Below are 12525 nucleotides of genomic sequence, written 5' to 3'. Positions count from 1 at the left end.
CGTTGGCTTCAGAAGTCCTTCCACTCACCCACTCAGGCATTTAGCTCTTCCACAGCTCAGAAACCGTGTGTGCTAGTCACCACCTTGGCTCAGCCCCCTAGACTAAGTTCATTGTAGTTGCTTTTTAGTAATTGTATTTATTGTTTATATGAAAATTTAGGAGTAAATTTTCTATTTTTCCAGTACCATTCTCTATGTATTTTGAACCTATACCATTTGAATTCATGCAAGATATGTGAGTGCAATTGTTAGTTAATTTTAATATACCTTAGTCATTATAGTCTGTCAAAAGTTGTTTGAGATCTTATAGAAATCAAGGTACTTGCCTTGGTAAGTATCCAGAACATTTCGTTTCATAAGTAAACATAATACTGTTGTGTTGCGGAATGACTGAGCTATTCAGATTTATTTTTATTGACAATTTCATAATTATACACTATGCATTTCAATCAATTTAACCACATTTCTCATCTCCCTTTCTCTCACTGAATCCTTTTTCCCCAACAAGTCCCTCTTTTATTCTCATGTCATCTTTGTTCGACTCACCATGTTTAGTTAATATTTTATAATATATTAAAAAATGGATCAGAAGTAAATTCAAGATGGCTGCATCAACCATGCAGGTTATCTGATCAGCACAGTGAGAACAGGGTGACAGCTGGGCATACTGTGTACCCTAAAACCTTAAAGCTTGTGTGTCTCAAGTGAGAGGATAATCCACAGGTATATGGGATGGTCCATCTTCAGGCCACCCTGCTAATGTGCAGAAAAAATATTCCCTTGTTCCCACCAGTAACTCTGAAACCTCTAGGCCACTTCTCAAAGCTACATTCTGTGAATGCCTCCTGGGGACCATCAGTAGGCAGCTCTGTCCTTGAACACTTACTCTCACTGCCTGTGGAATGAATATCTTCCTGTATTGAGGGTGAGACTCCAAACACAGCTTCCTACACTCACATTACTGCGGACACCTTCTGGGTACTAATGCCTCCTGTTTCCAAACCCGGAATCCCACTGTCACAAACATTGTCCACAACGTTCCCAGTTGCAGCAGCTGGTAGCCCTCAATCTCAACTTCCTGTGAAAGGGATATCTTGTGGTAATGTTGGGGAGGCACAGCTCCATTCTGCTTGCTCCCCACCTGCCTGGCTCATCCAGGTCAGAATCAACCAGCATAGCACCAGCAATGAACACAGGGGAGCTGAGCTCAATTTCCATTGTCTGCCACTTTGAGAAAGCCAGTGGGGCACTGTAATATCTCTGTGCTAAGATATATTTGTGCCTGTGTTGTGGCAGCCTGGTTCACCTAGGCAAAAAAGAGCAAGCCCAGCACTCACAGAGACCCTAGCAGAGCTGAAATAGGCACCTGACCCAATTTCTATTGTCTTTCCCACAAGGAGGCCAGTGGGGTACTGGAATAGCTCTAGGCTAGGATATCTTTCTACCAACACCTCACAGGACTGGACCAACTGGGTCAAAAACAATGAGCTCAGCACAGCCAGTGAAACCAGCAGAGCTAAGCCAGGTATGGAACCTAAATCTTATTCTCCACCATCTTAAGGAAGCCTGTGGAACACTGGAGAACCTGTAGGCTCAGAGATCTTTCTGCCTGCACCCCAGCTAGTTGACATACTTGGGTCACAAACAATAAGCCAGTAGAATTAATGAATCCAGTAGAGACTACTCCAGACTCCAGAGACAGGTTGACCCAGCCTGAAGTACAGGATCCCGGAGCAATGAGTCATAGACACAGACAATCAGATGGTTAGAGGCCTCCATTAGAATACAGGCAACAAAAATCAAGACATCATAGCTTCACCAGAATCTCCAAAAATCAACAGATATTTTATTGCAACAGAAAAGCAGGAAAATGATCTTAAATCTATAATTATGCAGTTATTAGAGGTACATAAACAGGAAATGAACAGAAAAATAGAGGCCATTATGGACACACTCGAATCCACATTCAAACAGGAGAAGGAAATGAATAAAATCATTCAAGACATGAAAATGGAATTAGAAACAATAAAGAAAAAATAAAAAGCAAAATCCAGGAGTTGGTGAACTTAGAGAATAGATCAGAAACCACAACCAGAAGCATCACCAACAGAATACAAGACAAGAAGTACAAAATTTAAGGGTTTGAATATACAATTAAGAAAATCGATACATCTCTCAAAGGAAAAATAAAAGTGAAAAATTTCCAGGCACAAAACATCCAAGAAATCAAGGACACCACAAAAAGGTGAAACCTAAGGAAAACAAGAAAAATCAAAAAAGATTCCAGCATCCAAGGCCCTGAAAATATTTTCAAGAAATTAATAGAAGAAAATTCCCCCAGCTTTAAGAAAGAGATGCCCTTAAATAAGAAGCCTAAAGAATCTCAAACAGACTAGGCCAGAAAAGAAATTCTTCCTGCAACATAATAATCAAAACACTGAATCTACAGAACAAAGAAAACTAGTAAAAGGGAAAAAGGCCAAGTAGCATATACAGTCAGACCTATCATATCACACCAGACATCTCAACAGAGACTATGGAAGCCAGAAAGGCCGGGGCAGATATCATGAAGACACTAAGAGACCACAGATGCCAACCCAGACTACTATACCAAGAAAACTTTCAATCAACATACATGAAGAAAACAAAATATTCCATGATACAACTAAATTTAAATATGTACATACAACCCAGCACCACAGAAGATAATAAAAGGAAAACTCCAACCCAAGGAGGTTCTTCTACACCCAAGAAAAGACAGGATTAAAGATGCAATCACATGAAAAAAAAACACAAACTAGCACACAAACACACAATCTTCACCAATTCTAAAATAAAAGGAGCTGACAATCATTGATCTCTAATATCTACCAATATCAGTGGTCTCAACTCTCCAATAAAAAGACACAGAAAAACAGAATGGCTGTAGAAAGAGGATCTAATATTCTGCTGCATTCAAGAAATGCGCACCTCTGTAACAAAGATAGACATTACCTCAGAGTATAGGGATGGAAAAAAGTTTTCCAAGCATACAGACCCATGAAGAAAGCTGGAGTAGGCATCCTATTATCTAATAAGATAGACTTTCAACCAAAATTAAGCTAAAGAGATGAGGGACACTTCATTCTCATCAGATGAAAAATCCTCCAGGATGACCTCACAATCCTGAGTATCTATGCATGAAACACAACGGCGACTGCTTTTCTCAAAGAAACATTATTAATGCATAAATCACACATTGATCCCAACACGTTAATAATAGGAAATCTGTCTCAATGAACTGTCCCTTCATGATAAATAATAAAAATAGAAATAATGACACTTATAGAGGTCTTAAATCAAAGGAACCTAATAGATGTCTACAGAATATTTCACTTAAACAAAAAAGACAATAATTTATTTTCAGCAGCTCATTGAACCTTCTTCAAAATTTTCCATATAGTTGGGCACAAAGCAAGTGTCAACAGAAACAGGAAGACTGAAATAACTTGTATCCTATGAGACCTTCATGGTCTAAAACTAGACCTCAACAATAACAGAAATAACAAAAAAATGCCTCAACACACATAGAAACTAAACAAATCAGGAGGGAAATAAAGAAAAATATAAGTCTTCCTAGAACTCAATGAAAATGAAGGTACAATTTACCCAAACTTATGGGACACAATAAAAGCAATGTTAAAAGGAAAATTCACAGCACAAAGTGCCTTCATAAAAATATTTGAGACATCTAATACAAGCAACTTTGTGGCTCACATGAAAGCCCTAGAAGAAAAAGATACACTCAAGAAGTGAAGACAGCTGAAATAATCAATCAAAATGACACTGACATTTCACCTTATGGCCATCAGAATGGCTAAGAAAAAACAAAACAAAACAAACAAACAAACAAACAAAAACTCAAGTGACAACACATGCTGGAAAGGATATGGAGAAAGGGGAATTCTCTTCCATTGTTGCTGGGAATGGAAACTTGTACAACTTTAAAAATTAATCTGGCGCTTTCTCAGACAATTAGGAATAGTGCTTCCTCAAGGTCCAGCTATGCCACTACTCGGCATATATCCAAAATATGCTCAAGTATACCACAAGGACATTTGTTCATCCATGTTCGTAGCACCTTTATTTGTAGTAGCCAGAATCTCAAAACAACACAGATGTCCCTCAACTTAGCAATGGATATGGAAATTGTGGCACATTTACACAATGGAATACTACTCAGCAACTAAAAACAAGGAAATCATAAAATTTGCAAGTAAATGGTGGGATTTAGAAAAGATAATCCTGAGTGAGGTATCCCACAAGCAAAAAAAATCTAAGATCAACAATTGATAAACAGGATCTCCTCAAACTGAAAAGCTTCTGTAACAGAAGGACACTGACAACAGAAGAGCCAGACTTTCTATAGACTGAAGAAAGATCTTGACCAATTTTACATCTGACAGAGGGCTAATATCCAGAATACATGAAAAACATAAGAACAAACCAACCAATCTAAATGAAATCTTGGGTGCAGAGAAAACAGAGATTTTTCAATAGAGGAACATCAAATGGCACAGAAACACTTAAAGAAATGTTCAACATCCTTAGCCATCAGTAAAATGCAAATCAAAACAACCCTTATATTCCAACCTTATACCCATCAGAATGGATAAGTCCAAAACTTCAAGAGAGAACATATCCTGGATGTCCCATCCACCTAGAGTTCGACGAGTTCCTAAAGAGGGGCAAAAAGAATGAAGCGGAGACAAGGAGACACAAATAATGAGAGCAAGTCTATAGTCTGATCTTGCTCTCGTTTATTTGAAAAATTTCACATAACTTTATAGGGAGAAGGCAGGAAGGGAAAATGTGTCAGCAATATAGTTTACAAAACATAACAGGGTGATTAATGATGACGCAGAACACCGCAAGAATGTTTACTAAAAGAGATACAACAAGAATGTCAGCTAAGATATCTCAAAATGTCTAGCCTGACAAACAGATGTCTCATAGGTTCCAGAAACATAAATCTCTCACCTACGACCTGTTGCAGCTATCTGTAACTTTCCACTAGCTGGCCTTGGCTCCCGGCACCTAAAGAGGATGTGGAGAAAGAGGAACTCTCCTCCATTGCTGGTGGGAAACTTGTACAGCATTTTGGAAATTATTCTAGCTCTTTCTCTGAAAATTAAGAATACTGCTACCTCAATATCCACCTATACCACTCCTGGGAATATATCCAAAAGATGATCAAACATACAACAAGGATATTTGCTCAAGAATGTTCATAGGAGCTTTATTCATAATAGCTAGAATCTGGAAACAACCTAGATGACCATCAACTGAAGAATGGATACAGAAATTGTGTTATATTTAAACAATGGAATACTACTCAGTAATTAATGACAATGAAAATATGAAGTTTTTAGGCAAATGGATGGAACTAGAAAAGATATTCCCAAGTAAGGTATTCTGGAAGCAGAAAGACATTGTGAATGTTCACATGTAAGTGGATATTAGCCATATAATAGAGGATAAATATACTAAAATCTGTTGTCCTAAAGAAATTAGACAACAAGGAGGACCCTAGCAAAGAGTCTTAATCTTCATTCAGAATGGTATACAGAATGAAGGTAGGAGAAGACAGTGAGCAGGACTGCAGCCATTCACGGAGGGCCTCTGAAAAACTCTACTCACCATGGTATTGAAGCAGATGCTGAGATTCATAGCCAAACTTTGTGCACAGTGCAGGCAATCTTATGGAAGAAGGGGAAGATAGAAAGACCTGGAAGAGACAGGTACTCAAAAAGGAGAACAACAGAGCCATAAAATCTGGGCTCAGGGCATCTTGCAGATGATGATGAATCAATCAAGGGCCATGCATGGAGAGTACCTAGAACCCTTGCTCCAAGGTAGACAATGGTCAGTTCAGTCTCCATGTGTGTTCTCTAGTAAGCAGAACAGGGGTTGTCTCTGATTCAGTGGCTTATTCATTACCTCCTCATGGCAAGGTTGCCTTAATAGGCCACATGGAAAGAAGATCCAGACAGTATTCAGAAGACCTGATAGAATAGCGAGAGATAGTAGGAGAGAAATATCACCAGTATCCATGGACTAGGAGAGGGACATATGTCTGGAAAAGGGAGGGAGGGTAGGACCTGGAGGAGATAAGGTAGGGATCTACAGTCAAGATACAAAGTGAATAAACAGTAATAAATAATAATAATAATTTTAAACATTTAACAAATATTATAAGCTTAAAAAATCAAAAGCTTGATGATCAAACCCTCAACTGAGAGTATGATATTCTCTTATTGTTATTTCACCTTTGCAATCATGAATGTAGTGAATGAAAAGAAATCTCAGATGTTTGTAACTATAATATAAATATTTTGATCACTGAGTGTAAACAAAGGAGTGGACTTTTCACCCATATTCTTTAAAAGTCTGTCCAATATTTTGGCAAATCCAACAGCACTCACTGCTCTGAAAATACTGAGGTTCTCTAGCAGAAATTTTTGTAGAAGATGAGACCACACATGAGAGCTATACCTGAGTGTTGTGGATGTAAACATGTTTTTGTTTTTATCCCTCATGTAGGATATGGGACTGATTCAGATTGTGCAAAGCAGCAAAGTGTTTGTCTTATGCTGCCTCTGAGAGGGGCTCTTTGTCAGTTGCAGAGAGTTTCACTCTGAGGACTCTGGAGAGTGAATAAATGGCAAAACCCAGAGAGTGCTGAGGGAGATCCGAGAAAGAAGAAGGTTGTTGGTGCTTCCCCCTGCTCCTCCTACTTGCTATGGTTGCAGTTTGACAATAACTTGGGGATATCCTGAAAGGAATATTTATCTTGCCTTAAGGAACCTGAATAGCATAAAGAGCAGGAAGTAGTTAAGAGAACTATGCCCCATCTACCCACTGACCTCTTATCTCTCATACCTGTTGTGGTGTTGGAAGGAATTTGGGTAGAGAAGGGTGCAAGAGGATTAAGAAAAGTAAATAATAAAAAGAGGTAACAGTCCATGTCAGAAATATCCCCCTCTTCCCTGAATGTTAGGCTGACATGAACCTTGCTATGCTTATCATGTATTTGTAAGTAGAGGACCTAAATCCAGACCATGCATTGTCTTTGGTTGGTGCTTCAGACTCCATAAACCCCTCTGTGCTCTGATGCTCCTTGCTTCCAATCTTCTAACATTGTCCCTGTCTATTCTGTTTCTTCTTCTGACTGAAATTTACACACCCTCTCTAAGGTATGTACATTGTTGTATGTCTATCCTATGGGTGTCTGGATAGAGGTATTCCCCTACTCTGAAGAAATAAGGAGAGGAAGATGCAGGAGAGTGGATGAGGACTGGGAGGAGAGGAAGGAGAAACCCATGACAGATATCTAAATTAAATTAATTAATAAAAAGTAAAAAGAAAGAAAAAATGTAAGTAAAATAGAGTTAAAAAATAAAAAGGGGGGGATCCAAGATGGTGGTCATCAGTGTGCATCTTTTCTAAAGGGCACATGATCTGAAACTCCAAAACTGGTGAGTGGATGGGCAGCTGAGCCAGAGAATTGACTTTGAGGCTTTCCAGGCTACAGGGGCCAAACCTTGAGCTGGGAAAGATTGGATCCAGGAGCCGCATGGAAGTCTGTTCTCTGAGACAAACTATCTGGCCTCTGAGTGGCAAACTATCTGCTGCACCTTCCCACTAGAAGTGCATACCGCAGGTAGGGGCCCCTCCTTACCTCCTTACTATAAGTTCCAAACAGGGGACCCAAAGCTGAGAGTAGAAAACTGTGGGCTCTCTGAGCTTACCACTTATGCCTGAAAGTGAATTCACAGACCTTCTTGGCTTTGCACACCTGCCAGCAAGTGAGTGTGCATGGGTCTTCTGTGCTTCCCTCACATGCATGCAAGTGAGTTGTTCTTCTGTGAGTGAGTGTGTACAGAGCCCCTGATCCATGGTTCCTCTACACTAGCAACTAGACATGGGATCCGTCCCACCCTTACTCCTGCTGTGGGCAACATAGGGATCTCTGAGACAGTATTATCAACATTGAAGCCCTTGGTCTGTGGGTCTCCAAACAGAGTCCAGCCAAACAATACCTGGAACTAAGATGGTGCAGCTGAGACAGATCTGAGTGTTTGGAGCAGCCTACTGAGACAAGCCTGTGGGCCAATGAGCCATTCAGAACACCTGTACTTGCACATGGCTCCAGTATAAATTGAGCCTGCACCACAATCTGCTCTTGCTTGCCCTTCTCCCTCCCATTCTACCCTTCGAGACAGGCATACTTCCATGGACACTCCTGCTTTTGTGCGTTTGCATCTGCGACCTTCCTCCCTTAGCTGAACCTGAAAAACCAACACCCACTCTCAAACTTGTGACCCCTCTCATTTTCCTGAAGAATACTCTAGAATCCAGAGACAGACCCAGTCAGCAGTACCGGCACAAGGAACAAACAGCAAAGGCTAATGATCATCAGATGGCTGGAGGCAGATATAAGAACACATCCTACAACAATCAGGACATCATGGATTCAACAACAATGTAGCAAAACAATGGAGATCTTAACTCATCAGAAACACAGGAAAACAATTTTAAAGCTATACTTATCAAGTTATTAGAGGCACATAAAGAGGAAATGAACAAAACTCTGACTGAATTAGCCACACAAATAGAGACACATAAAGAGGAAACAAATAAAAAAGTAGATGCCTTCATGGAAAGACAGGAATCCACTTTCGAACAGATTAAGGAAATGGAGCAAGACATGAAAACAGATTTAGAGTCAATAAAGAAAACAGAGACAAACTCTTGAGCTGGAGAACATGGGAAAAGATAAGGAACCACAAAGTTAAGCATCACCAAAACAATACAAGAGATGGTAGAGAAAATCTCATGTGCTGAAGATGCAATTGCAGAAATTGATATATCTCTCAAAAAAATAAAAATAAAAATAAAATAAAATCAGAAAAGTCCCAAACACAAAATATCCAAGAGGATGTCATGAAAAGATGAAATCTAAGAATAATAGGAATACATGAAAAAGAAGATTCCTGGCTCCAAGGTCCAGAAAGTTATTCAAGAAAGTCATAGAAAGAAATTTCCCCATCTTAAAGAAAGACATGTCCTTAAACTTACAAGAAGCTTACAGAACACTGAAAAGACTAGACAAGAAACTACTAGAAACTAGAAACTACTCACATCACATAATAGTCAAAACACTAAATCTACAGAACAAAGGAAAAATATTAAAAGCAGTAAGGGAAAAAAGGCCAAGTAAAATACAAAGTTGGACCTATCAGAATCACACCAAATTTCTCAACAGAAACCATGAAAACCAAAAGGGATTGGACAGATGTCATGCAGACTCTAAGAGAACACAGATGTCAAACCAGACTACTATACCCAGCAAGGCTTTCAATCAACAGAGATGGAGAAACCAAATATTCCATGACAAAAACTAAAATTAAACAATATCTACACAGCAACCCATCCCCACAGAAGCTACTAGAAGGAAGAAATCCAATGTAACTAAACCAACTACAGCCAAAAAATCCAATGTAACTAAACCAACTACAGCCCAGAAAACACAGGACATAGATAACCTCACAACAAAAATCAAAACAAATCAAGCATAGAAACACACTATTACCAGCAACTCCACAATAAATGGAACTAAGGTCCATTGGTCATTATTATCTATAAACATCAGTGGACTCAACTCTCCAATAAAAATACACAGTAACAGAATGGTTGTGAAAACAGGATCCAGCATTCTGCTGCATCCATGAAACACATCTTTGCAACAATGACAGACAGCCTAAGAGTAAAGGGCTGGAAAAAGTTTTTCACTCAAACGGACCCAGAAAACAAGCTGGAATACATATCCTAACATCCAATAAAATAGACTTCCAACCAAAATTAATCAAAAAAGATGATGAAGGACACTTTATTCTCAACAAAGGAAAAATCCACCATGAGGACAGTACAATCCTGAACCTCTATGCCCCCAATACAAGAGCCCCTCCATTCATAAATGAAACATTATTAAAGCTCAAATCACACATCAGTCCCAACACCTTAATAGTGGGAAACTTCAACACTCCAAACTCACCATGGAACAGATCATGTAACAGAAACTAAATAGGGAAATAATGACACTTACAGAGGTACTAAATAAAATGGATGTAATAGATGTCTACAGAACATTTCACCTGAACTGTAAAGAGTATACCTTCTTCTTAGCACCCCATGGAACCTTCTCCAAAATTGAACGTATACTCTGACACAAAGCAAGTCTCAACAGATACAAGAAGATTGAAAAAATACTTTGTATCTTTTCAGACCAACATGGCCTAAAACTAGACCTCAACAACAGAAATAACAAAAAGCGCCTACACATGCATAGAAACTAAACATCTCTCTTCTCAACAAAAGCTGAATCATGGAAGAATAAAGAAAAAAGAAATTAGAGACATCACAAAATTTAATGAAAATGAAGGAACAATTTATCCAAATTAATGTGACACATTGAAATCTGTGCTAACAGGAGATTTAATAGCACTAAGTGCCTTCAGAAAGGAGTTTGAGACATCACATACAAGCAACTTAATGGCACCCCTAAGAGCCCTAGGAAAAGAAAAAGAAAAGAAGCAAACACACTCAAGAAGAACAAGTGGCTGGAAATAATCAAACTCAGGGCTGAAATGAATAAATTAGAAACAAAAAAAAAAAAAACAATTCAAAGTATAAATCAAACCAAGAGCTGTTTTTTCCAGAAAATCAATAAGATCAACAAACCCTGAACGAGCAAAAATACTTAAAGTAGAGAGAAACTATACAAATCAGCAAAATCAGAATAGAAAAGGGGAACATAATGAAATATACTGCAGAAATTCAAAGAATCATTAGGTCATACTTCAAAAGCGTATATGCCACAAAATTTGAAAATCTAAATGAAACGGACAATTTTTTGATAGGTTCCATTTTCCAAAACTAAACCAATATCAGGTAAATAGATTAAACAGTCCTATATCTCTCAAGGAAATAGAAAATGTGATTACAAGTCTCTTTGCCAATAAAATGCCAGGGCCTGATGGTTTCAGAGCAGAATTTTTTTTTAACTTTTATTAATTACACTTTATTCATTTTGTATCCCCCCATAAGCCCCTCCCTCCTCCCCTCCCAGTCCCACCCTCCCCCCCCTTTCTGCATGCATGCCCCTCCCCAAGTCCCCTGATAGGGGAGGTCCTCCTCTCCTTATTTCTGATCTTAGTCTATCAGTTCTCATCAGAAGTGGCTGCATTGTCAGGGTTCTAGGTTATCTCCACGGATAGTCCTTGGTTGGAGTATGAGTCTCTGGGAAGTTCCCTGTGTTCAAATTTTCTTGTTCTGTTGCTCTCCTTTTGGAGTTCCTGTCCTCTCCAGCTCTTACTATTTCCCATTTCTTACATAAAATTCCATTCACTCAGAGCAGAATTTTACCAGACCTTCAAAGAAGAGCTGACACCAGTTCTCTTCAAATTATTCCACAAAACAGTAACAAAACAAACATTACCAAACTCATTCTATGAAGCCACAATCACCTTCATACATAAACCACACAAAGATTCAACAAAAGTAGAATTTCAAAACTATTTCTCCTATGACATTTGACAAAAGAAAAGGATTCAATAAAATACTTGCAAACCTAATCCAAGAACATATGAAAGATATCATCCACCATGACTAAGTAGCCTTCACCCCAGGATGCAGGGATAGTACAATATACGGAAATTCATCAATGTAATCCACCACATAAACAAACAGAAGGAAAAAATTAAAAAAGCACAAGATCATTTTCTTAGATGTCAAGAAAGCATTTGACAAATTCCAACACCCATTCATGATTAAAGTTTTGGAAAGATCAGTAATACAGGGCACATATCTAAATGTAGTAAAAACAATATACAGTAAGGATATAGCCAGTGTCAAACTAAAGGGAAAGAAAATTAAATCAATGTCAATGAAATCAGGGACGAGGGAGAGAAGAGGGAGGGAGGGTGGGATTGGGAGGAGATGAGGGAGGGGGCCACAGCTGGGATACAAATTGAATAAATTGTAATAAATGATAATAATAAAAAAGGGAAAAAATTAAAAGTAAAGAAAAATGAATAGGAAATTATTGACTACACTGAGGACTACATTTCAATATGTGTATCAAAGAATAAAATGTGTATTATTGTGGTTTTTTTTTTTTTTTTGAAATTTTAAAACGGCAATTTAGTGTAAACCAATTGTACTTATTATTACAAATTACATGGTGGCTCTTTGGTCACTTACAAAACCACCTCTGTCCCTAACAGAAATCAAAGCTGTGAGGTGCCCAGTTCTTTCTGCACTGAGGACTCTGAGGCAGAGAGCAAGGTGGCTTTTGCAGAGCCACATCTCGAGTAGGGTAGAGTACACACTAGGTCTGGATTGATACTCGGGAAACCACGCTTTGCTTAAATTAGCACTCAGAGAATAAAAGCTTCTTCGAGACAGGGTACCCTTTCTCTCGCA

The sequence above is a fragment of the Psammomys obesus genome, unplaced genomic scaffold (genome assembly GCF_907164565.1).
Source record: "Psammomys obesus unplaced genomic scaffold, mPsaObe1.curated_primary_1811, whole genome shotgun sequence".
NCBI lineage: Eukaryota > Metazoa > Chordata > Mammalia > Rodentia > Muridae > Psammomys > Psammomys obesus.
This window is presented reverse-complemented; position numbering follows the sequence as displayed.